The sequence below is a fragment of the Gasterosteus aculeatus genome, chromosome 2 (assembly GCF_964276395.1).
Source record: "Gasterosteus aculeatus chromosome 2, fGasAcu3.hap1.1, whole genome shotgun sequence".
Classification (NCBI taxonomy): Eukaryota; Metazoa; Chordata; class Actinopteri; order Perciformes; family Gasterosteidae; genus Gasterosteus; species Gasterosteus aculeatus.
The window spans coordinates 19,487,475-19,512,959 of record NC_135689.1 but is presented as its reverse complement, the minus strand read 5'-3'; the positions used below and the strand labels follow the sequence as shown (position 1 = coordinate 19,512,959).

Genomic DNA, 25,485 nt, shown 5'->3' with positions numbered 1-25,485 from the left:
GCCGCCCCCGTCCGACTCCCGACAGAAGGCTTTAAACTGCAACGCCGTTGCCCGCCAACAGGCTCCTCCTGAGCCACGGCAGCTGGCACACCTGAGTGTCATCACCTAATGGACCTAATGGACCATCTGTCTGCTGCTGTAGTAGTAAATGTTTAGCCTGAATACGTTTTACTATTCATTCCTTCCCTTCTGAACTCCCCCCGAGTTTCCTTGTGCTCAGATTAGTTTAGTCCATCTGCCCCCCGGCTCCTTCTCACTGATCATTGCTGAACAAACAGAAACCCGGTTATTGTTCTCCTGCACAACAAAGTGAGGATAATTCCGATTAGGTCTCATCACAAGGCGCTACGTTCCATCTTCAGGAATCATCTTGCTGTCCACAATTGGCCTATACCGCATTTAATAAATAATAATGAGCGACAACTACCCAGATGCACCAACTCTTTCATCTTGCATTGGTTTGTGTACCACATCCAAACTCAAACACGCGCTCATTAAGACCCTCACCTCCCCTCTCTTCTTCTTCTTCTGCTCTCGCCACTTCCTATTCTTCGCTCTCCTGCTGTGGTCGCCGCAGACGGCACGCGTTCGGGAGGCACCTATCCAAACAAGCTGTTTTAATCTGAAAGCCTGTACCTTGTTTATGTGCGTCTAAAAGCTGCCCAACATGAACCCACATCAAACACGCTGCAATGGAGACGCTAAATTGAATCATCATTATCATCACCATCACAGCCACGACGCTCTATATTCTCAGCCGTGTCATAATCGTTTGCCGGCCTCTCTCTGGGCTCCTGCTGCTACTGTCGAATCGAGCGAGACATCTGGGTAACACTCACTTTAACGATGATTGGAGGTTCAGTGGAGACTAATTAGAAGAGTGACTGACTCCACACATGTAGACCAGCTTGGTATCTCTTTCTGTTTATGTTCATTCATAAGGAATGAACACAGGAAAATGTGTTCGGAACCGATTTATTGTATCACACTAAAACCGTAATCCCCTTTATAGGAAGTGGGCGTCGTCATTTCTTTTCTAACCAATGAACAGGAGTTACCATATTCTCAATGTAGAGGAGTGCAATAGAGACGCCTTATATGGATCTCACCGCAACAGCTACTTTTCAACCACTTTAAGCCCTTCCATAAAACACACTCTGCTAAATGGTCAATCTGACTCTAAATGGACCATTTCATACTACATTAACATTAAGCTGTAGCATGAGTGTGAGACCATAAACTCATGTTCACCATGTTTACTGAGGGAATAAACCAAAAGTATTTTTATCATAGAAGAGTGACCAAGTTTAAGGGACTCCACTTTTCACATTTTAGGCAATTAGGAATTAGAAATAGAGTACATCATTACCAGTACTTTTTTAACCAGATAGGGTCGTTGACACCATCAGAATCTAGTTTCAAGTTAACTTTGGTTTCCTTCAAATATGCTGCTACTTTAATGATATTTTTATTCATTTTTATTATTCTGTAATTGACATTTAAACTGCATACTACACCCAGAATAAAAAAGATTCCTAAATGTTTCTTTCGAAGGCGGTGTGGTTCCAACCATCAGCTTCTAAAGAACCATTTTATCTAATGGATGGTTCTGTTTTTCATATGGTTCTTTGGGATATTAAAGGGTTCTTAAAACATGTTTGAGTTGTTTTGGGGGATGGGAAAAAAACACCTCCATGCCATGATGTTAGTTAGCTGCCAGCTGATACACACTCACATATATGTATACATGTATATATATATATATATAGAAAAATTTACATTTGCCCGAGCACCACTCTTTCCCATTTAATAATATACTAGAAAAACAACAGAGCTTAGTGAGCAGTATGAACTGAAAGCAGCTGATAGTATTTTATGACTACATAAATTATGTGCACCTTAAAGTAATGGCATGTTCCTCATTGTTGTTTATTTACGCATTATTTAATGTGGTGACAACAAGCTTTCATTTACGCTTTTTGACAACTTTGGATGATGAAACCGGACACTGTTTGAATGTGACTGTTTCATAAGGGACAGTCGTGTTGCCTGCTGTATGTTCAATGTTTCCCACGCACAGGCTAATCTGCGGCGGTGCCACTTGCGGCAGATTCAACACCGGCCGCCACACATTGCGTTTGGTGTATTTTTTTTTAACGCTATTTAAATCACGCAGCGTACTCGTTCAGCTGCATGTCCTTTCCCTGCTCTCCCTCCGTCTCTGTCACTCACACGCTCACACTCACACACACACACACAGGCCCCCCCTCTGTGCACACCTCGTCTGTCTCGCGTGTCCTGAAAACGAGAAATGTGTACTACAGCTATGGGAGTTGTATATAGTGTGAATTGTGTATAGTTATATCCAGTGATGTGTGTTTTAGTACAACGTTTGTATAAGCGTGAATCCGTTTTGTATTTACACCAATAAAGTTCTGTGTTACAAATGAATATTGAACAAATTATTCCAGTTCAGCGGTCAGCCCCCACACATTGACGTTGGCTCGGTGGGAAACAAGATAGCTTTTTAAGATAACTGTAAACATTTTCTGACAATAGTTTACTTCTATCACACAGTATCTGTTATTAACAAAGTTCAAATGAACACATGTGCTGCTAATGTCAGCTGACTGTGTGTTTTTGATGATAGAAAGTTAATAATGGATATAAAAAATTGAAATGGCCAGAAATTACTAATATAATAATGCATAGATTTCATAAAATAGACCTGTTGGCTTTACTGTGCATATACCAATTAAGCTGTTGTGTGTAGTCACCTCCAAAACAGGGCAGGAAATACAGAAATAGTGTTACGAGTGATTCAGAGAATCATAAGCAGAGTTGTGATTTTTCTTCTTCTTTTTTTATAAAAATCATTTGTGATTTGCAAGCCAGTTGGTGAATGCAGCCATACTCCTCCTACCATTGGTCTTCAAAGAAAATGCATAACAGCTCTTTTCAATTGATAAGGTTAGTAATTTGTGCGTGTGGGGAGCAACTTACATTTGTTTGTAATATATTAAATATATTTTCTTTATATATTATATTTATGAGTACAATAAAAAATAGGACATCCTTTAACATTGTAAACACTAGTGTACGCTCCTACACTAGCATTTAATGTGCTAACTAACTAATCATATCAAAAGCTTTTATCAGTAAACATTACAAACTTACAGAATACAGCCTTAAGTTACAAATGTTTTGCAAAGAACCATTTTTTCCAGTGCCAACCGCTTGATTTCGATAAGACTGTTGGTCACAATGTCGCATTATCAGTGATCACTGTCGCATTTACTCACTGGGGACCGACGGGATTAACGTTACTGTCGAGCCCTAGAGGAGAATAAGTATAAAATGTATATTCTCAGCTGGTTAAATAAAGTACCTAAGTAAATTGGCCTTCAGCATTTCCACGTAAATTCATTAAGTTTATATTAACGCCTTTAAAAGGGCACATTATTATTTTTCTTAGTAAGCAGAGAAAAAGAAAACTGCCAAGTCAGACTGTCAGCCAGGACATACCGTTTGCTTGGCATGGCTTTATCAAAATGTTGACACTATACACATGGGCAGCATGACTGAGGTGTGTGTGTGTGTGTGTGTGTGAGAGTTCATTCTGGGGAAAGCCCTTCTGGCAGGGAGTCCTGCCTGTGACACGGAGCTCCACAGCAGCCGGAGATGTGGGCACGGTGCCAGCGGGCGTCACGCCAATGACCCCCACCTCTTCTTTTTTCTCTCTGCGACATGGTTTAAGAGCAGAGCCCTCGCGGACACAACAAACATGCACACTTTTTAAACTGTATCAAAAATGCCATATTAAGTCCAATGTGTGAACAGCTGTTCTCAGGAACGTTTGATATATTTACCCGAGTAGTACTATATACAAGTATGTGTGCATCTCTGTGTCTGTCCGTCTGTCTCCTCAGTACTCCTGTGGGGCCTCAAGTGAGCAACAGCCGCTTCAGTTTGGACTCTTGATTCCACAACGGATCACTTATTGTTTCTCTCTCCATCTGCACACTTAAGCGGGACAATTGTATCTGTGCATCACTGCAGCTTGAACTGAGCGCCGGACTTTCACGGGCCGCATCTCCTCACGTCGGCAGGAGGAGAGCTCGTCAGCAGCTGGTAAAAGTCCTGGCAGAGCTAACATCTAATACAGATAATAGAGCTCACCGAGGTAACAGTTGACAGAAGCAAACATACAGAATGACAGCCACAGGAAGCGTTAAAACAGTTCCACAAAGAACTGCACTTTAACTGCAGAGACACCTGCATGGGCTACAATGACTATCTGGGGCGGGAGCTGAGGGAGGGAAGACACGTGTGATACACCTACAGGCTAGAAGGGGGAAACTGTGGTTTGCATGAATCCAACATTACCGGCACACATGTTCAATCTGCACAGTGCACCTTTGCTTGTTGCTTCAAATGGCGGCGATGAGACTAAATAGAAAACCGAGACTTCGAGCCAAATGATGCTCAAACTGAGGTGATAATTCCGTCTGGTCTCATCACCACTATCCCAGCCAGACTACACACAGAAAGGCCACTGGGCGGAGACGAACCCAGAACCTTCTTGCTGTGGGGCGACAGTGGTAACCACCACACCACCGTGCCGCCCTAAAGTAATCATGCTAGTCGAAATTCACTTTTTTCTTTAAAATAAACGCCTGTGTTCATAAGAGACGTAGTGTTTCTGCTCGTCACATACACACCGTGTTTTTTACAAAATAAACTTTCAACGTAGCTTTGCTTGGTTTCTTAGGTTCACTTGGTTAGGTTAAGGCAACAACTCAGTTAGGTTTTTAATAAGTTATGTTTGTTAGGTATCTTAAGCACACAGTCTTAGTTTAGTACCGGAGTTAAGTAACAAAACCTTCACACTGGACACAAATAGCGATCTCCTGGGGTAAAGTCCTGTTTGACCCAACGAGCCCCCTCCTGTTTAACAATGTGATGGTTTACTATGTTTCTACCTCCAGCATCTCATACTGAATCTGTAGAGTGACGTTGTCCCTGTTGAACGCTAACAACACTCGCTGTAGGTTATCAGCTTTGCAGTGAACCTACGAATGACCGGCACACACAGGCACACACACACACACACACACACACACACACCCCCACACACACACACACACACAGTGATCATTTAGCAGCTCTGATTGTAGCACACACAGTCAGTCCAGCCACACTTTTGTTTCCCCAGGCTGCCACTGGCTCTCTCTGATTCGGATGGGGTCAGCAACAAATAATTTCTAAGTTTGGCAACGTCAGCTCAGCTTAAAACAACGAGTATTGTTCCATTGGCTTTTGTTTACACAAATCGACAGCTTCCACAGTCTTTTCCCACTTTTTCCTCTTTTCTTACCCTCTGGGTCCACCTCTAACTTTCCCTCTGTTTCGTGTCTTGTTTGCCGAACGCCCTTGTCTCCGTCTCAATCCGCTTTCCATGTGTATTTTTAAACAATGCTCAGGGTATTGGAAGGAGAAAAGTAGTGTGTGTGTGTGTGTGTGTGTGTGTGTGTGTGTGTGTGTGTGTGTGTGTGTGTGTGTGTGTGTGTGTGTGTGTGTGTGTGTGTGTGTGTGTGTGTGTGTGAGTGTGTGGGAGGGGTGGGGGGTTGCAGGAAAGGGGTGTTAAAAGGTAGAGACTTGTAAAAACAACATTCTTGCATAAACAGGGCAGTGGGCAGCTTGCATTCCTTGAATTTTTTTTTCTTTTTTCTGAAACTCGATCGTGTTCTGAGAATTGGAGGCGGATGACAGCCGTGTGACAAGCGAGCAGGAGAGATGGGGCTTAACAACATAACCAGAACGAGATGAAAAGAGAAGAGAGAGCAGCCCGCTGGCTGGGAGACAGTGAGAGACGGGGACGAGGAGGGCGGACAACGCAAATGTTCGCAATCAGCAGCGGGCGAAGGGGTGTTTTGGTAAAGAGCGGCTCGCAAACGCACAACTTTCGCACACCGAGGCCGGACTTGATCAGATTGGAAAAAAGCAAAGCCCCTCCCCAGTGTCAGAACTCACAGATGGGTCTTTGTGCTGGAAGCAGAGCAGCACCTATACGGTAACAGATGAGAGACACAAGCGAAGGGGGGAAGGTACTATGGAGTGCAGTTAGACGCACAATACAAAACTGGTAAGGCAGCTGCATAGACATCTAACAGGGCTGCAATGATTATTGTCAGTGTCAATAAATCTATTTTAATAACAATCTCCTCTGAGAAATAGTGCATAGCTTACTTTTTTTCCAGCGCTACAATTTCAATTAAAGGTGCAAGCAGCAATGAACGGTCCCTCGGATCTTCTTGCAAGTCGGGTCTCTGCAACCGCTGGACAACGTCTCCCTGAGTTCAACGTTTGGAACGTATCTCTGCCATAGTTTTCAAAATACCCGCCTTATTGTTAGAGATCTACGATGTTACATATATGTCATATTGGGCGTTAATGGTAAACTTATTCCTTACTCTTTACAGGCCAGAGGACAACCTGTTCCAGGCAAACATCATCTGGAATTCCAACACAAACTCTCTTCAAAGGGGGTGGAGGGGACGTGGCGTTGAGTGATGGCCGCCCCCTTTCAGTTCAGAATGAGGCTTGTTGCGACCTCTGCCTGGAAGATCCTTTGCTCCATTGGCTTTTTGACACCAAGAAGTTTGCAGTCACAACGGTAGATCAGCCGTGCATTGACAAGGCCTAGCATAATGGTTCGCCAGAACAGGTAGAGGTACCACCTCCGTGACCTCATGTGGTACTTGCAATGCATGCATTTGCGAGCTCTACCCCCCCGCACCCACATGAATGTGCTGTACTTCACAATGTGTGGCGTGTTGACCTTCACAAATGCTTTGGCTGATATGTTCCAACATCGAGCTCAGTCTTGAGGTTCAAATGCACGGTAGGAAGATATTATATTAACCGATCTGTTGTCATACCACATGACACATGACAGGCCATGGATCCCTCTTTCTCCACCCTGGCATCCAGAGATCCTCTGCCTCTCTTGTCAAGACTTTTCTCATCTTCAAGCAGACAGCCAGCCAAGAGACATCAGAGAAAAATCTGTCGCAGAAGAAGCTCAAGCACCGGTGTTGCTGAAGAAAACAAGTTGTCCTCAAATACTTTGAAGTTTTGGTTTAATGGGAGAGATTTACACAGCTTGACCACGTCACCTCCCATGCTAAGTGAGTTTTTTCCCCCCTTCATTGAACCCAATATCATTTCTTGGGTGATCTCAGGGCATGGCGTGCCAAACACAACAAGCAATGGACTGATCTTCCAACACGTATCTTCTATTTTCTTTACTGATAAGAATGCCAATTCTGTGGAGTTTTGGAATCTGATAGAGCTCCCAAAAAGGCAATCCGACAGGCAGATAAATCATAACAAGAAGAAACTCAGTTTCAAGTTTCGATAAGGTTCTCGCAGCCCGATTATTTATTTTGTTGAGGTCAACGTTGTTATTTGAACACAAGCAAGTATTCGATGTTGACTTCCACGTTGATTTTAACAACCAACAAATAGATGGAGGGCCCGTTTTCTATAGCCTCCTAGTGACATTAAATTGAGTTTAACTGTCATTTCCAAATTGGGTGAAGATTTCACACTCATTGTCATTTGTATGTTAGTTTATAAATAGTAGACCTTTATAAATTGTCAACAACAAAGTTTGAGTTGTAAAACCTGTTTAAGTAGACAATCTATCTAGTCCAATAAGTCTTCTAATTCTTTTTAATGCCTGTGGCACTCAGCCTCAGCACCAGAGACGAAAATATTTACCACATGTTTCCTGAATCAACTGGTCGATGCAGTTTTTATCAAACGTCACTCAGACACAGCAAACAGCGTGTTTGTAAGGAACCATTTTCAGCGGCGGATGAATCCACATTTGGTGCCAGTATATGTTGCACCAGGACGTGAGAGGGGACGGTGTGTTGCTGGTGATGAAGGAACATGTCCCCCTATGAACAGAGGTGCTCAATGATGTGTGTTCGGACAACAATGGAGCTCTATGCAACAGTGGAATCAGGTCATGAAAACATTTGTTGTTGTGTGGAATTTGTCAACGTTAAGAAAATCAAAGCGTACAGCCAGCCTACCTGGTTTCTCACATAACTATAATATAAGGTAGCACAAAAGCAGTGCATTGCCCAGCCTCCCAATGCAGATTTCTAAAAGTAGTGCCAATAAAGGCAGTAACCAACCAAGTTGTGAGAAGGTTGTGAGTAATTTATTAAGGAGGCTCCGTAGTCTGAACTAGAACGGCAAACTGTTTTACTCCTTTCAAAGACAAAGGCAACCCGAAATAGTCCGTTTTACTTAGGAAGGTTCCTAACTGAGTGAAATCATCCGAAAGTACAATAATAATAATAAGAGCTGTCTGAATAATGAGTTTCAATGCTTCCCTACTTAGCTCCTTTAGCATAGGAACCACCGGACCATCCTTTACGAAAGGAAGAGAGATAATTCCGTCCCACATATACATGTGGCGGGTGAACTAACGATAACGGCCGAGAGACGCCGATTATGTAAGTAACCATAAGCATAACTCATTTATATTGCAACCATGTGAATAAAGTAATACTTTGAAACTGTTTGTTCATGACTGCATGACTTAGCCCTGTAACAACACATGGGCCAAGGCATCTAAGGTGCGTTTCTTTTAACGTCACCAACATCCGCCGAATCATAACACTACGTAGATTAGTGAAGGAGTCAGATTCTGTAAACACAGCGGTTGTTTATTTCTGTAACTCCTAATGTCAAGGACAGGTGGTTAGGAATAGACTTCCTATGAGGTAATTAGTTTGACTATTTGAATTCAGCCCTAGTCCTTCTGTCTTTACCTTTCACAATAAAATCCCTAAAGAAGTCAATTTTAGTATTTTCGCGTTGGTTATTCATCACTTGTATATATATATATATATATATATATATATATGGGACACATGTTGACACAACACTCAATATATTGACTTATCGCAGGGTATATCTTGTCTGCTTTCTTTATCGAAAGCAGAGGCGGGCTCAGGCTGCGTCAATTAACGTGGAAGAGACGGTATGTCAACTTTTAAAAACGTTTAAAAACAGTGGCAACGAAAAGCTGCAACACACCTAACCTAAAATCTCACCTAAAACACAACCATCCCACGCAGTTTTTAGACCTGGGAACAACAACGTCGGGTTCGCCTCTTTGGCCGGGGGGGCCATGTGTAGGAAAAAGTCCTTATTTTTTACTTAATACATGGAAAGCAAAGTTAGATTTGACTCCTCCTTTCTTTGGTGATCCAAAATATGATCCGAATCCGTTTGGGTTTGTGATCTGTTGCACCCCCAGTTTTAACACAGCACTCCTCCCTTCTTTCATCCCCCAGAGATAAAAACACACACTCATTTGAATGACTGGGATGACAGAGGGTGGTCTTCTCACTACCGCTCCAACACTTTATATGTGTGTGTGTGTGTGTATGTTTGTGTGTAAGAGTGTGTGTGTGTGCGGATGACGGGGAATGTAAGGAGCTCTGTTAGAAGCTCTCTGAGTGTGTGTGTGTGTGTGTATTTTCCCTCTGAGAAAAAGGTTTAGGTTTCAGTCTGAGGGTAAAATAGTTAACAGATTGTCCGGCATGCCATACCACAATGTGCCCCCGCACTGCACCACACCCGGCGAGCACACAACCCCACCCCCCAGGAGCAAAAAAACACATGCAGCGGAACCACGGAACCCAGTTATCAGATTAACCGTCAATAAAAACATATCAAATGGGTTCTTGGTGGCCATGCTGCCATCTAGCTGAGAATACAGGGAGATAGTGGTCTTTCACAACAATCCAAAGCAGCAGGGGTTCAAACCAGTATATGTAAATATATATATAATATGATCATATAAATACTGCTCAAGTTTTACATTAAACTGTGTAGATTGAGAACTGGGTAAAGGCTAAAAGCATCACAAAAAACATCCCTCAATCTAAAATTGAAGTTATCCCTTGAAAACCGGAGCTGGAGGACAAATCCAATAAGACATAAATGCCTCTTTACCGAGTTGTTCCCATTTTTGTTTGTTTTTCTTAACTTCTGACCTTCAGACCACCTTAAGAACACGCAAACTTGCTCTTCAGGTAAAGCACCCAGAACTGAAGTAGATGGGTAAACAGTGTTACAGTGTTGCCTTACCATTATAAAGCGGGGAAGCTCAACCACCCCCCCCTCCCCAAGAAATTTTATTTTACACTCGTCTGCCCCTCCCAAAGCTGTAATCCCAGGGGAAATGCTGCATTAATAATAGGTAAATGGGTCAAAAGTTCCTTGTCAGTTTTTCTGTGTCCTGTGAGCAGTGGACAGTGTACAGTGTACACTATGACCTAATACGGGCACAGGCGCACACGCACACACACACACACACACACACACACACACACACACACACACACACACACACACACACACACACACACACACAGATAGCTGCCACAGAAAGTCACTTGCTGGCAAAATGCGACCATCCAACCAAAAGCAGCAGAGCAAAGAGGAGGCCGGCAATGCGACGGGATTGGCCGAGGGGGAAACGGGAGGGGTGGGGGAAGTGGGGGAGGAGCAGGGAGCGAGGTGGCGTCACGTGACCGAGTCCAGCAGAGAGTGTTATAATAGGCTCCCCTCTCGGAGTAGAGAGGCTGAGGCTGGATGTGAACCAAAATCCCTCTACCACACACAGGCTGGCCATTGTTGGCTATTCACTGGACTCCATCTCAGGGCACTTTATCATTCAATTAGGACAGCTTTCACACTGCACACCACAGAAAGGAGGCCTTCAATCAAACTGAAAACTTCACACTGGCCCTGGAGGGGACGCACAGAGGGGACCTCGCAGTTGTCAACCCACTTTCATTTTTCCAACTTGTTGTCGTTCCCCCCTGAGACTTTGAGGGGAACGGAGAGAGGGGGAGACAGAAGGGGGAGAAAGTGGACGGAGAGGAAGAGAGATGCGAGGAAGTGCCCTCCGAGTGCCGTTACGTGATTGGTGCAAAGTGTGTGTGTGTGTGTGTGTTCAAGAAGCTGATGGAATGCATTCGAGGGGGCGGGGCTGTTTAATTTGGTAAGTGGTTATGGGGGGCGGGCGGGCGAAGAGGAGGGAGAAAAAAAGAGGGGAGAGAGAGAGAGAGAGTAGAGAAAAGGGTGGGGGGAATTCAAAGCTCTAACAAGAGAATGGTACTCAAAAAAAATAATTAGATGGAAAAGTACGCTTAAGGAAAGTGGGGAAATAGAGAAATGTACAGTGAGGGGGGAGCAGGTTGATGTGCACGTTGGAGGAGACAAAATAGGGAGGAAGAGTGTGAGCATCCTGCCGGTATGCAACAAGTGACAATTTATATATGGGCGGCAAACAGTAAAATGCCCCATGAGAATAACAATTTAATCTTCGCATTAGTGGTATTTAAATGTTGCGTTGGTGCAGATACTTCATCGTTTAGGCACACAAACAAAGCCAACTTGATTAAACTGCAAAACTAGATATGCCAGAATGGAAAAACAAGAAAAGAAATTGCCTCGTCAAATGTCATTATCTTTGATCCAGGAATGAGACAAGGCATGGACAACAGACACGTCCACAGCTGACAGGTTTGCTGACGCGAGGTGGCCTGTCCGACAGAACCACAGAACTGGACCATCATTGGACAAATGGCATAACGAGGTGGAGGTTGCGGGAGCTGTCACCAAAGACAGTATATAATGGGTAAGGCAATCAGACTACTTTCTGAATAGGGTTGGGTACCGAGAACCGGTACTAATATGGCACCGGTTACTATACGACCGGTCCTAGCATACCAAAACGGGAATTTCGGTGCTTGCTTTCGGTGCCTGAGCCGATTGAAAAAACTTTATTTACACACCACATACAAATACACACTAGAGATTGAGCGAAGAGAAAGCAAAGCGTTAATAAAGCTAAATATAGAAATAATCTATATCACATGGTAGAACACAATATGCTCGCTTGCCTGATGCAGCTGTTTTGTGTTGCACCTGCTGTAATCATGACGTCAATAAATGGAGCGAAGCAAGGAGCGTCAATCCAACCGAAATGCTTTTCAATATATGTTACATATCTTTAGTTCCTGCACAATGAACATAAATCTAAAATGAAATGATTAATATTCCCCAAATTCCAATGAACTAATAGATACACTTCAAGTTCTTACAGAGGGGAAACACTAAGTAAATTGTACTTGCAACGTCACTCATCTATAGCAAATCGTAAATTGGCTTATTTGCACTTTCTTGTTTCTTGTTCTTCTGAGTTTGTATCCCTATGGCTGAATGCACTCATTGTAAGTCGCTTTGGATAAAAGCATCAGCTAAATGACATGTAATGTAATGTAAACTGTGAACTGTAAACAGTTAATATATTGTTCATAGTTTGAAGTTTGAAAGTTCAATGCCGTGGTTTGAAGCCAAGTGTTTATTTATTCATATTTACAGTATTGCTTAAACAGTTAATATATTGTTTAATTTGAAGAAAAAAAATTGCCTTGGCGTTAAAAAAAACCTTTTTGTTTGTACATATATGTACATATACTATATATATATATATGTATTCTATTTTGCACTGCAGTCTATTGGTCTATTGGACTATTGGACCGATACTAGTACTCGTAAATTTGATTCTGCATTTTGCTTTGGTTCCTTGTTGATATTGTTTTGGTACTGTTTAATTATTACAAAATTAAAAGTATATTGTTCTTGTATCTAAATTGTCTTTCCTGCGCAGCAGAACAAGACGTATACAAAATATTTAAAGTATATTTTGAGCTAAACAATTAGCTAAGTGATGGGCTTTCATTTATTATCCTTAAAATCGAGCTCTGTCCATCATCACTAACGTGTGATACAACCAGAGCTCTCAGCATATACTGGAGAAACACTTCAGATCTATTTCCTCTCTCTGCCATGATGTGTGTCTCACTCTGAACTGAGTCAGGGTGTGTGTATGTCTACAAACAACAACTGTCAGACGGAAGCTTTTTAATCAAGAGAGTAATTTATCCAGTGGTTGATTTTAACTCTCATCACTCCACATCTTTTACAGATTCTGGTTGTTCAAAGGAGGTTGTGCTCTGCCATTCTTTACTAAGGGGGGGATTGCTGAGCAGGGCGGGGTGGCGGAGGCTGTTATTAAAAATCCCTTTCGGAAGGACGGAAAGAGGCGATGCGTCATCAGGCGCTGTGACGGGCACTCCTCCCCCCCCATGCCTACTCATACTCGTCGGCTCGCTAAGGATGAATCAGGAGCAGCGGGGAGTGTGTCAGGAGTCATACTCCTCTCGTTCTCTCCGAATGGATCAGGTTCCATCCCATTTCCTGACTCACTATATGTTACTGTTAACATACACACACGTTGAATCTCGATAAACATTCGGGCATGCATCGTCCTCTCCCTGCATGCATCTAGACTGTACCGGCACTTTATCTGATACTTCCACTTCTGCTCCAATGGCAGATCACCATGTGAACATTGACACAGCCCAAATAAGTCCTAGAATGAACCAAAATGTAAGGGAATGAGCAACTTCGGAGTACAGTTGTGTTTGGGAAAAAGTGCAGGAAGATCTGCACGTGGCAGTAAGATTTGTTATGGTTGAAATACACTTATTGTAAGTCGCTTTGCATAAAAGCATCAGCTAAATGACATGTAATGTAATAAATATTACATTTAAATTAATTTAAATTTGTTTATATCCTGGGCGTCTAGTAAGTTTTGTATGAATTTAATTGTTTTCAAAAGTATTCAATTGGCTGGGACGGTATATACTCACATTTTAGAAGGTGGGAACTAGATCATCTGATATTCATTTTATGAGCAAGTTTATTGCGTTTTGATATTCTTTATTTCATCCCAAAGAAATTCAATATCTCAGATTGTTACCAAACTCTTCCCAATAAATTAATTATTCATGGTTTTGTTCATCATCAAAAATTAAAAAGCGTCTATGGAATAAATACAAAATTCCCTGGTTTCCGCTTCCACTTTGGAAACTTGATCAGAGTATTAGTTTTATTTTCATTTTTTCAGACATTTTATAAGAGAATCAGTAGATTCATCTGTAACAAAGACAATCCTAAAAGTAAGAGTAAGAGTTTGTTTCAAAATGCTGTTTCATATAAAATACCTCTGTGACAGTTTACAACAAATCACAGGTCCTTGTGGGTTTGCAGTTTATGGGTGAGCGCTTTTTGTACAACACAAAACAATATATAGAAGAATGTGGAATGAATCATAGCTACTTCAATAAGTGACATATATATTTCAAAAACACACACTACAGCCAAAAGTGACAGACTTTTAAGTCATCATAAAAAAAATACAAATTATTTTGTTTTTCAGCCTTATTGTTGTACTGCCTTTTAATTTTTTATCAAATGAATGTCTCATCAAAGTAATAGAAGACTACTACACTAACAGACAGACTAACATTTGGAAACGGAGACCCTTTACACGCTACATGGTAACAGCCATGGGTTGTTATCTTACTTCTGTTTAAAGTGAAAAATTAGTCAGTTGGTTTATTTAATCATGTAACTTTCATAATGTAGTAGTTATTTGAGCTCAAACAAGTATCTTTTCCAAAACACTAACCAAATATTTCCTTAAGTTAACTAAATTGATTCCTGTGAATTAGGGCTGCAACAAGGAATCGCTGAAATCGATAAAATTTGATTATTAAAAGCGTTGGCAACGAATTTCATTATCGGTTCGTTGCGTCATTCTTACGCCACTCAATGAGTTGCGGAGATGCGCGCGGAGCAAAAATAAAAGCACCGAGCCTCCAGCAGCTCTGCGACAGCTTTACTCGTCATCCAGCTGATCAAGCTAGCGTTAGCTCGCTAATAACAGCACTAAAGCTGTTAGCAAGACTAAGACACATTTCTATTTACTCGCCTCTTTTGCACATTAATGGCATTCATTTTTCAATCTGTCTTATATATATATTATATATTCCGTGCTTTGTCCCATATCGGTTATTGTTGACAAATATATTTGTGTGTGTTGAACTTTTTAATGCTGTCATATACGGTAGTCTAGTGCGCTTGCGCATATACTGTGGGTTTCACGGTAGTTGATGTTATGCCTGTAGACACTGTCATCCATCAAACCAGCGCGGCTAACTAAGAAGCCTGTAATGCATTTATTTACAAATGCCATTTTAAATTCATCACATATCACATGGTTGTTTTTTAGCTGTACTTAGATGGGGTGTATACATTTACTTGCACTACAATGATGGTAATAATTAAATGAATAAGCTTCAAGTGAACATGGGGGTGTGTTTGTGAGTGTGAGAGTTTGTGAGTGTAGTATAGAGAACATTCTGACGTTAAAACAAATGTTAAATTGTTACATTTTTTGATTTGTATTTATTTTTATTTTTTTATTAATTATTATGTTCAAGGAGCAACCTGTACTTTCTGAAGTATTTTTGCAATGTGAATTTGCAGTTCTGTTTTAGAATAAAGGGTTGGAAATTAAATTAGCTTATTAATGCCGTTTTTTTTACTGATTCATTGATTAATCAAAGAAATTAATCGATTATCAAGATAATCATTAGTTGCAGCCCTACTATGAATATTGTGTAGATATAACAAGCTGAATTCGGCAGGTGTTGCTGGAGTAAAAGTAAAATGACAATTGAGGAATACCTTTTCTAAGATATCTTCAGATCTTTTACGCAAGGATTTGTTGGTTTGTTAAACACATCCTCCCCGTGCACTTTGCATCTCATGACTCCTTCCATTACTCCCGTCATTGTTTGACGTGCACGGCAGCAGATCAAACTGCAGTCATTCTCCAGGTCGGGAAAGAAAATGTGTTGAGTCGTAAAATGACTTAGTGACATGACAAACTCGACCTGTTCAAATGTCACCAAACGCCTTACTGGAAGCCACTTCTATTTACTACTTGTGTTTATGTCCCTCGGTGACTTCATCTGCAGTGGATCATCTCTAAAACAGACTTCCTTCTATTCCCGAGTCATACAGTGCCTAAGGTTAAGTACAAGTCTATCAGTGTCTGAGAGAGGACCCCTTAACCAGCGCTGTGTTTACTGCAGAGAGAGAAAAGCCTATTAATAAATCTGCTGCAGACAGCCTGGCGGAAGTGGCCCGGGGCCTGTAAACTCAGTACGGGAGAGAAGGATGGATGAGGGGCGAAACTGAGAGGGATGGAGGGACAGGGTGCGAGAGAAAAAAAAGCGAGAAAGGAAAAAGGGCACAGAAAAAAAGAAGGAAGGTACAAGGAGGAAATGGACCCGGGAGAGAAAAGAAAGAGAGGAAAGTGTGTGTGTGTGTGTGTGTAAACCGTGGGTGCTGGTTGATGGATGGATCTAGGTTCTGAATAGCCACAGCTGCCCCGCGCTTACTAGAAAAAGATCTTTGAGGAAAAGTGGCAGTATGTGGTCCAAGCATCTCATCCTCTTACTATTTGTGACCGGCATGCTGCAGAACCCGCCGGTCCGAAGGCGCGAGAGCATGTGGCTGCATGTATTATTAACTCTGTGCCTCTGCATAATAAAAGGTTTTTCATTTTAACTTTAATTACCCCAGTAAATAGCTGTGTGCATGTGTGTGTGTGTTTATGCATGTGTGTGTGCTGCAATGAACACTTGCTTTACACAGCAAAGCATAATTCTACTCTCTGTCATGGTTGCCAAGTAAATGCAGTACATGTATTGTATTCACTTTAAACAACGTAAAGAGCAGTGTTCCCTGTGTGTTTTGGCTTTATCGAAAGTTAGGGCTGTCACAATATCACATTTCTGTTGTGCGATATTATTGCAATTTTCAGACCATTTTATGCCACTGATTACATAATGACAATATAATAACATAGTAATAAAAGTATGCTATTTCAAAGTACAAAGAACGTTTTTTTGTCAGAATAGTTAGACATTAGAATCGAACTGTGAAAAAAATATGAAAAAAAGTAGTTCAGGTTGAAAGACTGTGCGGATGGTTGTTGTTTGGAGCGAGATTTTAGCTTAGTTATCTTTGGGTTGGGTCGCTGCTTCTCTTCACCTGTCGGTGTCCGCTCTGTGTCTGTGTGCGCGCTGCATAAGCCCCGCCCCTCTTTCCACAAGGAAAAGGGACGGAGGCTGCGCGACCAACTTAAATGTTGGTGACATTCATATATATGTAAAATGAATATCGCAGCACCAAAGATTATTGCACGCGTTTTCAGAGAGTGTGCGATATGTCTATAAACAGACAGGTGTGCACTAGGTGAGAGTGCACACAAGCAACCTCCAGGCCTGAAAAGTGAAGCCAATGCTGAAGGCTCTTAAACTTGTACTATCTCTACCAACCAGCAGGGGGCGACTCCTTTTGTCCTATAGAAGATTATTAGAAAAACGACTCTACTTCCCCCTCAGTAAGCTAGCAGGCCACATTGCGGTATCCGCTGGCAATACTGGTAAAGCTAAATGTTGTAAACATAACTAGCACTAGCATTATCTGTGAAAAGCATGCTAGCGTTGGCCAATTGCTGTAAGCAACTGGTCATACAAGAACAGCGAAAGAAAATGGCGTCTTTCTTCGCTGTCAAACTCTACTTTTCCCTGTGACGAGAACCGATGTGATGAGTTACGGTCACACTTTGAATCTAAAACATTTGTTGGTAGCACAGTGTCTAAGTGAATGACAATACTTGAAATTATAAACCTTCATATACATTTTAAATAACTAATACACAACATATTACTTTTAAACTACAATGAGAAAGCTTGGACAGGAACAGCTACTAGCTGACAGGGTTTGGGTACATATCAAACAATTCTTCCTAGAATTACTTGTCCTGTTATCATACCTGCGGAATATGACAACTCATACAAATCCCCTTTTTTCATTTAACAAAGGAATCCAAATTTCTCAAACGCTTATCAACAGCTGGCCAACTTAGTTTGCCATGTTCTCTGCCATGTTTCATTTAATTTCTTAAAATAATAAATAGCCCAATCTTATTGCATCCCCTCGGTGAACAACATCCATTCTAGCGTGAACCCAGTGTCCCTAATGCCCCCATCCCCGTCACCCCTGCCCCCCATTGCTGCCTCTAGAAGGTGAAGAAGTACAAAGGAAGGGATCAGAGCTTTTCCGATTCTTCCCTGGTTATTAACTACCACTTGTCCCGTCAAAGGGGCCGTCCCTTCCATTAAACCTCAGCGATGCTCTTTTCTCATGGAAATCAGCCTGTGGCCGCCGCTGCCGCCACTACCAACCGCTGCCCGCAGAGGCGCAAGGGAGGGGGGGACCTTTAGACGAGGAGACCTCCCGTCCGGCTAGAAAAACGCTCTCTCTCTCCCTCCTTCCCTCTCTCTCTCCCCCCACTCTCTCACAAAACATTCGCTCCATCACAAAGGGGCAAAACATGAAACGTCCTGCCTCCCACCAAAGGGCGCATGGAAGTAATGGCCGTGCACGGCGGTTAATGAGAAGAAGCTCAGAAAGCTCGGGGTACCAGCGAGTAGCAGTAGCACACAATTGCTGACGGATAGGACAAAATATTCAAAGTTGGAATTGCGATGAAATGTTTTGCGGTTGGCTACACCTCTGTTGGGCTTTACTGCCACGCAATGTTTTCTACAATATTAACAAATCTGACTATTGTAAGATAGTAACACATCTATTTGTTTGACATCCATTGCTAGATGTCAAATAAATTTAATGAAATGATTTCCGACGTAACCTCTTGGGTTGCAAAAACACATAATTTAACATATCATATAATTTATATTACACGTCATCGAGGAGCTGCCAGCGGTCGCAGCTACTTATCTTACGTGTGTTGAGATTGAGTCATGGTTATAACTTTATAAAGTGTAAAGTGTATAAAGAGTAAAACACCACAACACAACAGCTTGTGACATATAGACTATTTGCAACACTAATAATTGTATATTTATAAAAATTACTCCGCCGAACTGCATGCTGGGTAAAGCTCACAACAAGAAGTAACTCTGTTGCTGCATGAAAACACAGAAAAGAGCACAACAAGGGACCAGAGATGCACCAACACAACTTGTGCCCAAGAGAGGAGCTGTGTCTGTTTGTAGGGTTTTGGGTTTTGGAAAGTTTGACATAAGTTACATCAGATCAGAAAACAATTTATTGCGAAGTCTGTCGAGCCTCTGGTGGCAACACTAACAGCCACAACGGGCTAACACGCTAACAAACTAACTCGCCGGCCAGTTACGAGCAAGTTGGCCAGCAAGCGGCGGGGAAGCCACCGGTCCTTTTCAGGGTCAATGAATTAAGGTGTTTACCTGTCAGAATCTTTCTAAATACTGTGATATGGATTTTTGGCCATATCGCACAGCCCTAATTACAAATAGAAATGTAAGTAATGTAAGTATTTGTTTCATTTAATCTAAAGTTCTAGTTTTTACATACATCCTAATATTTGTTCCTACCATCTTAGTTCATACCCTGTATTAGTTTGAATGTATTGAATTCATTTAGATTACATTTAAGAGAAGCAGTATTGTTGTACTATCTGGGCACAGCAGTTATACTGTAACGTCAAAGTTGAACTGTTTCATGCACTGTGCCTTATTTTAGATTGAAAATTCAGATTTTCATGCTGGGTATCTTCTGGAAAACTGCATTAATTCATTATTGTTTGGCCTGTGACATAAAAAATGAATCAAATAAGTAATTTATCCATGTATTCCTCACCACTATAGTTAAACCACGTACACAAATCTATATAATACTTTATACCAATTACACACAAACAACAGGGGTACCAAAATACCTACAATATGGTTCTTTAAATGTTGAGGAAAACCCTGTCAGGAAGGATGGGGGCAAACATCACAACACACTCTGATCTTAGCGTGCACAGCGACTGGCAGCAACAAAGCCATTGTGTCTCGTGACAGAACCACTTCCATTTCCTTATTATTGAGCTCCGGGCCTTGATGCAACATGCAGCGCCACTCTACAAGTGGAGGGAAAAAACCCTGCTACACTTTTCGAGAGAAATTATATATTATATATATAAATAAACATACACACACACATATATGTATTTCGTCAATGTTGCAGGTGTTAAACAATTATTGCTTTATTTGCCACTAAATCACCAATTATTTTGCCTTCTTTTCTCAAATAAATTGTCACCATAATAGCAAAATAATACCACTTTGATAAATACCAAATATAATCAGCATCTTCTTGGGTCACTCCAGTGGACACCAAGCATCCCATTTATTTAATAATAACACGTTTTCCATTCTCACAGCCTGGCCAATTCAATAATGAGACAATCACCAACACAGCTCCCTGTGGCCTGGAGCTGATGTAATAACACTGACGTAACAACAGCAAATAACAACACCCCCCCCACACACACACACACACACACACACACACACAAGGGAGCACGCCCCCCAAAACTGGAAGTTATTTCAACGGCAGTGTTTGCCCATTGCCACGCTGCTGAACCAATGAAAAAAGAGTAGCAGGCAAGTCAGCCATCAATAACAAGTGCATGAAGGGAACCCCCCCATTCTGACCCCAACCCCCCATAACGTTGACGGGAGGGAGGAGGGCAGGGGTGTCTTGGTCGTTATTGAGGCACTCTCTCCCTCACAGAAGACACATGCAGGGTCCGAAACTAGCATGACACAATGCAGGTGAAGAGCTGCAGCGGGGGGGGCTTAATAATATGAAGACACTCGGTTGTAAAACGTAAGAGCATAAACACACACACGAAAAAAAACAGCCGCTTTTATCACCCCCCCACCCCCCTTCGTAAAGCGGACACACTCCTGCCCTCTTCCTTGCAACAGCGTGCCACCAACTTTTGTTAAATACTTCAGCATATTTCGGGGGGGGGGTGCTCCAAACTTACCAGATCACTCCGAAAAAAATAACAAAAAAAACATGCACGGAACACGAGAGGAGGTGGGGGGGGTAAATGTGCACAGCGTTTCAACAACCTCCCGATCGCCTTTGCAACGTAATTCCCGCACCCTGCTTCCTCCGAAAGAAGAAGAAGACCGCGTAGCTAACAGTAATACACGCAGACGTTCCCTTTCCACGCTGCCGCCAAAGAACGCGAGGATTACGCAGAAAAAACGAGTCCCGACGCCGCGATAGCTGCCCGCCGAGCGCGGTCACAACAAGTCGAGCGCCGCGCACGTCCGCGCGAGGCTGCGATGTAAATCCAAAAAAAGTTGTTAAAAAAGCAGAAGTTGTTTTCTAAGCCGACACGTGCAAACAGCAGGACGTGCAGAAGCTGTTACCGAGCGGCAGAGAGACACACATACGGGGGAGGGAGGGGTGAGGAGGGGGGGGGGGGACGAGCAGTTTGTACCCACCGGAAAAGTTTCCAGCACCGCATTACTGAATTTCACATGGAGCCCCGGTAACTTCCACCTCGGACCAGACACTCACCGCGGGAGAGCCCCACGCCGCCGCTATTTTCGCCCCAGTTCGATCCGTCGTTTCCTTCTTCTTTTGCCGATGTTTTGTCTCCCCCTCCTCAGAATAATTGTTGTTATATTCGGGGCCTGAGAGTATGCCTGGCTCCCCTCAGGCGGCTGCAGCGGAGTTATGGGGCGGTAAGCATTGTGGGAGTGTGACGTCAGGACACTTTCACAAAGTTTTTTTTTTTCAAGCAGGGACAGCTCGCTGTTTTTCTTTTTTCAGACCAGTGTCCCCAGTTCACAAGCGATTTATTCAGATCATACACCTGCAGTCCAACTCATGCGTACCCTTTAAACTATTGCAATTCATTATTACATATAGCGGAGCCAGAGTTTAACAAATTGGCATTTCATATTTATAAATTGTCTTATGAATAGTTAATTCTTTTATTACAATATTTGGTCTATAAATTTGGCTTGTTTCATTTGATCCTCATTTTAATGTCTATACCTTTTATGCGTTTTTGCAGTTCTAAAAAATCGTTCATAAAAATACAGATACATACAGATTATTGATTGATTTTCTCCTCATTACGACTTGGTTTATTTCTCAATATTTTTAAACAGTTTAAACATCCCAATGAGAACGAAATAGTTGAAAATGTTTTACTATTAAAAACAGGAAATCAAAATATTGTAATAATGAACTCAACGTAAAAAATATTTATTATTATATTATATAAATATTTGTGTGTATATAAAACTTTGTATGTATATATATATATATATATATATATACGACTGTAATTGAACCGTGACATTTTCTTGTATTTATTGTCTTTAAACGAAAAATAAATCATGCAAAAAATGACAAACATAATAGTTTAAATGTCGCCCTTCAAAGAACATGTGGTTTCCCATGTACTTGAACCGTGCACCGTGACAACCAGTGTCCACAAGGACGCAGGCGGGTGTTCGAGTCCATCTGCAGGAATGCGGACGCCTCGGACCCCCGCCCCCCCCCTCCCCCCCTCCCTCCCCCCACTGGCAGCTACCACCGGCTACTGGTGGGCCGATCCTGTTTCTCCCACCTTATGTTTTTCTTGTGTTTTTTGTTGTTGTTTAGGGGGGCTAAAGAATTACTTCCAGGGCACATTAACTCGTTTCCTCTAACCCCACCCCCTCCCCAACGACCCTTTCCCCTCGCCGGGCTTCCACCCGTCGCACCGAGCCCGCAGGGTGGACGTGTATGTGCGGAGGGAGCATTGGGGGCTGGGGGAGAGAGGGAGACTCTTCAATAATGCTGCTTTCAAGTGCTGCCCCTACTGCTCACATTATAACCGCCTGTAGAACCCCCGCCCGTGTGTATGTTGTTGGAGATCACAGTGCGAAAACCCCTAAAAACAAGATTCATGTCTCATGCCTGTTTTCATTTCCTTTTTAAAAAAGGCAACATATAGACACTTGATCTTCTTGGTGAAAAAAAAAGATTTCACAGCATCACAGAGAACTTATTTATTGGCGTTTTTGCCCAGTAATCGATTGCTCCCTCTTACTGCGACTTTTACGACCGAACGTGAAAGCACCAAAAATAAAAGAGGCGTTCGGTATGTTGAATACAGTGGAGTTGGGTGGAAAGTGCCAGTTGTTCGACCGGGGGGGTTCATACACCGCAGTGTGCGCGTGTTTTGTCCTCTTAGATTCCGTAGACGGTCATCTTTGTATTTATTATTTAAATCGGAATCGGCCTCATGATCCGTTCCGTTCAGTTGAAGAAGTGGAACTGATCTTGTTACGTGCTGCAGAAGTTGTATTGTACATTCTTAAAAATGAGCACATGTCACCGTGAAGACCAGGATGTCGTTCAGCTTTCGATTGAGCTTAAAAATGTCACGTCACTGTTTTATCTTCAGGCAAACAATTATTTTCTAAAAGCGGTAAAAATGACCATAATTGAGTTTTGAACTGAAACCCAAAATACAGCAGTTTCGGCTGTTATAGCATTCATATAGGCAATTGTTTGTTCGCAGGTAATACTATTAATAATAACAATAAACATTCCAATTATATACATTTAACTAATAATATTTAATGACTCATTTATATATAAATAACCTTGAAGAAAAATTATATATATATTATATATATATCCATTATTCATTAGTTACTAAGACATTTAAAGAAGTGCAAAGAAAGACATTTTCAAAGTTCATATGAGATCATTGTAAATTTCAGCAAATGAATCCTATCCTTGCACATTTAAATAAATCACATTTAGATATAATACAAAGACGGGAAACAGAAGGGACGTTAATATTTGAGCAAAATAAGACTGCTATTATTTATTGCATTTTATTGTAGAATAAATATTCTACAATAAAATGCAATAAATAATATATAATCATAATCATAATACATAATCATTGGGGGATTTTCTCATTTTTTAAATCCAATCATCTCTGGGAAGTTATACAATTAAACTATTATAACTTTGGCATTATAAAGTATTATAAAGGCAAATCAATGAACTGTTTAAAGCTGGTTATTTTGCCCGTAATAAATTATGTTTGGAAAAAAAGATGATGTCAGACGTCTGACAGTTTGGTGAAGGCTTTTTTTTCCCTCATTCTTTCAAAGTAACTGCCAAATGGTACAGGAAGGAAGGTCACATATGAAACTTTATGTGAGCCTGATAATAAGATTACTTTTACTATCAAGCCGCATGTTCCATCCAAAGTGTATGTCATTACGACACCTGTTTTTATCAGAACAATATGTGAAACATGTACCAAAAAAAGGTTTTATGAGGTGACCATCCCTCTTTAGATTGGCTGTGGGTGATCGGATCTTACTTTTTCCGTTCCGATACCAAGACCTGAGCTTTGAGTCCCATTCCAGTTAAACATAACTCTCATAACCTTTTTAAACCAAATATCATAACTAGATTTGCAGATGTGTACATATACCAAGTTATCACTTGTTATTATGAATTTATGGTGCACCGGTAAAAACAAGTCAAAAGAAATAGAGGAATTCTTCGATTGGAAGCTCTCCAAGGTCTTTGATGAAGTCAAACATCGTCTTCATAGAAAGTACTTTTCTGCATTTCAGACCTGAAATACCTCTAAATAGCAACCTCGGCTGTTCTGTCCACCGGCAGATAACTGACGCCTGGCCTATGGGCACATATAGGCCCAACCAGAACCCAGTAAACTCAATGTAGGTCAATCCCTGATCCCGCTGTGTGAGTCAGTATCGGCCCAATTTCGGTATCTGTGCATCCCGCCCATCTTCACTTAGTTTCTCCCCCCCCTGCCACTTTTCCCTGCCAAGGACATAGCAAAAAGGACAACTAAAGATGGACAGCTGAGGTGAAGCAATTTCCCACAACCAAGACGAGGGAGCCTTTGTATTTTGTACACGATTTTGTTTGTTTGTTTGAGCGACATTGCAGTAGTTGTATCTGTTATTTACCTATTTACAGGTGATTCTTTGTCGTACATCGCAAAGGACTCTCTCTCCCTCACTCTCTCTCATGTTTTCAGAAATTGGCGAGTAAAGACGACAACAGTGGGGACGTTCTCCGTAGCAGGCCACTCCCCCCTGCGTGTCTCCCTGTGCTACCGCACACCTCATTAGTCCCCGATTGGAGGCAATGCAAGGGTATGAGCGAGAGACAGAAGTTCTGATGACCTCCCCTAAGTAATGTCCTCATCAGGCAGCTGAGTGGAAACATCTGCCCATGTTTACGTGATCAACAGTAGTCCTATCCGCAGCTCAGTTTCATTCACATCTCTCGTCTCAACGCCATCAGACTCACAATAAAGCCCTGAAGCTCAAACAAGCCTCTCCGACCGAAAATAAAAGCGATCCAAAATCAGTGAAAACAATAGCAATTAGTAGGAGGGACAATGTGTTTCACATCTGGAGTGTATTTTCTCACCACAAGGATACCCAGCGATGCTCTCTTCGGGGTGGGACACGACTGTGTTTGTTTTTATGTTTATTTGTTTGAAGCAGATGGGCGGTTTACAATAGCAGGGATGATTGATAAACAACT

General features: G+C 41.9%; 1 protein-coding gene across 3 annotated transcripts in view; it reads right to left on the bottom strand.

The window, feature by feature from the left end:
* plagl2 (pleiomorphic adenoma gene-like 2) overlaps window positions 1-21,653 on the bottom strand; it is a 35,134-nt gene extending 13,481 nt beyond the window's left edge. Inside the window, exon 1 of one of the 3 annotated variants that reach the window (XM_040193717.2) lies at window positions 21,378-21,653. The gene's annotated coding sequence lies outside the window, so the exon portion shown is untranslated. The other 2 variants (XM_040193718.2, XM_040193719.2) reach the window with 2 other exon arrangements.
* Between the last annotated feature and the right edge of the window lie 3,832 nt (window positions 21,654-25,485).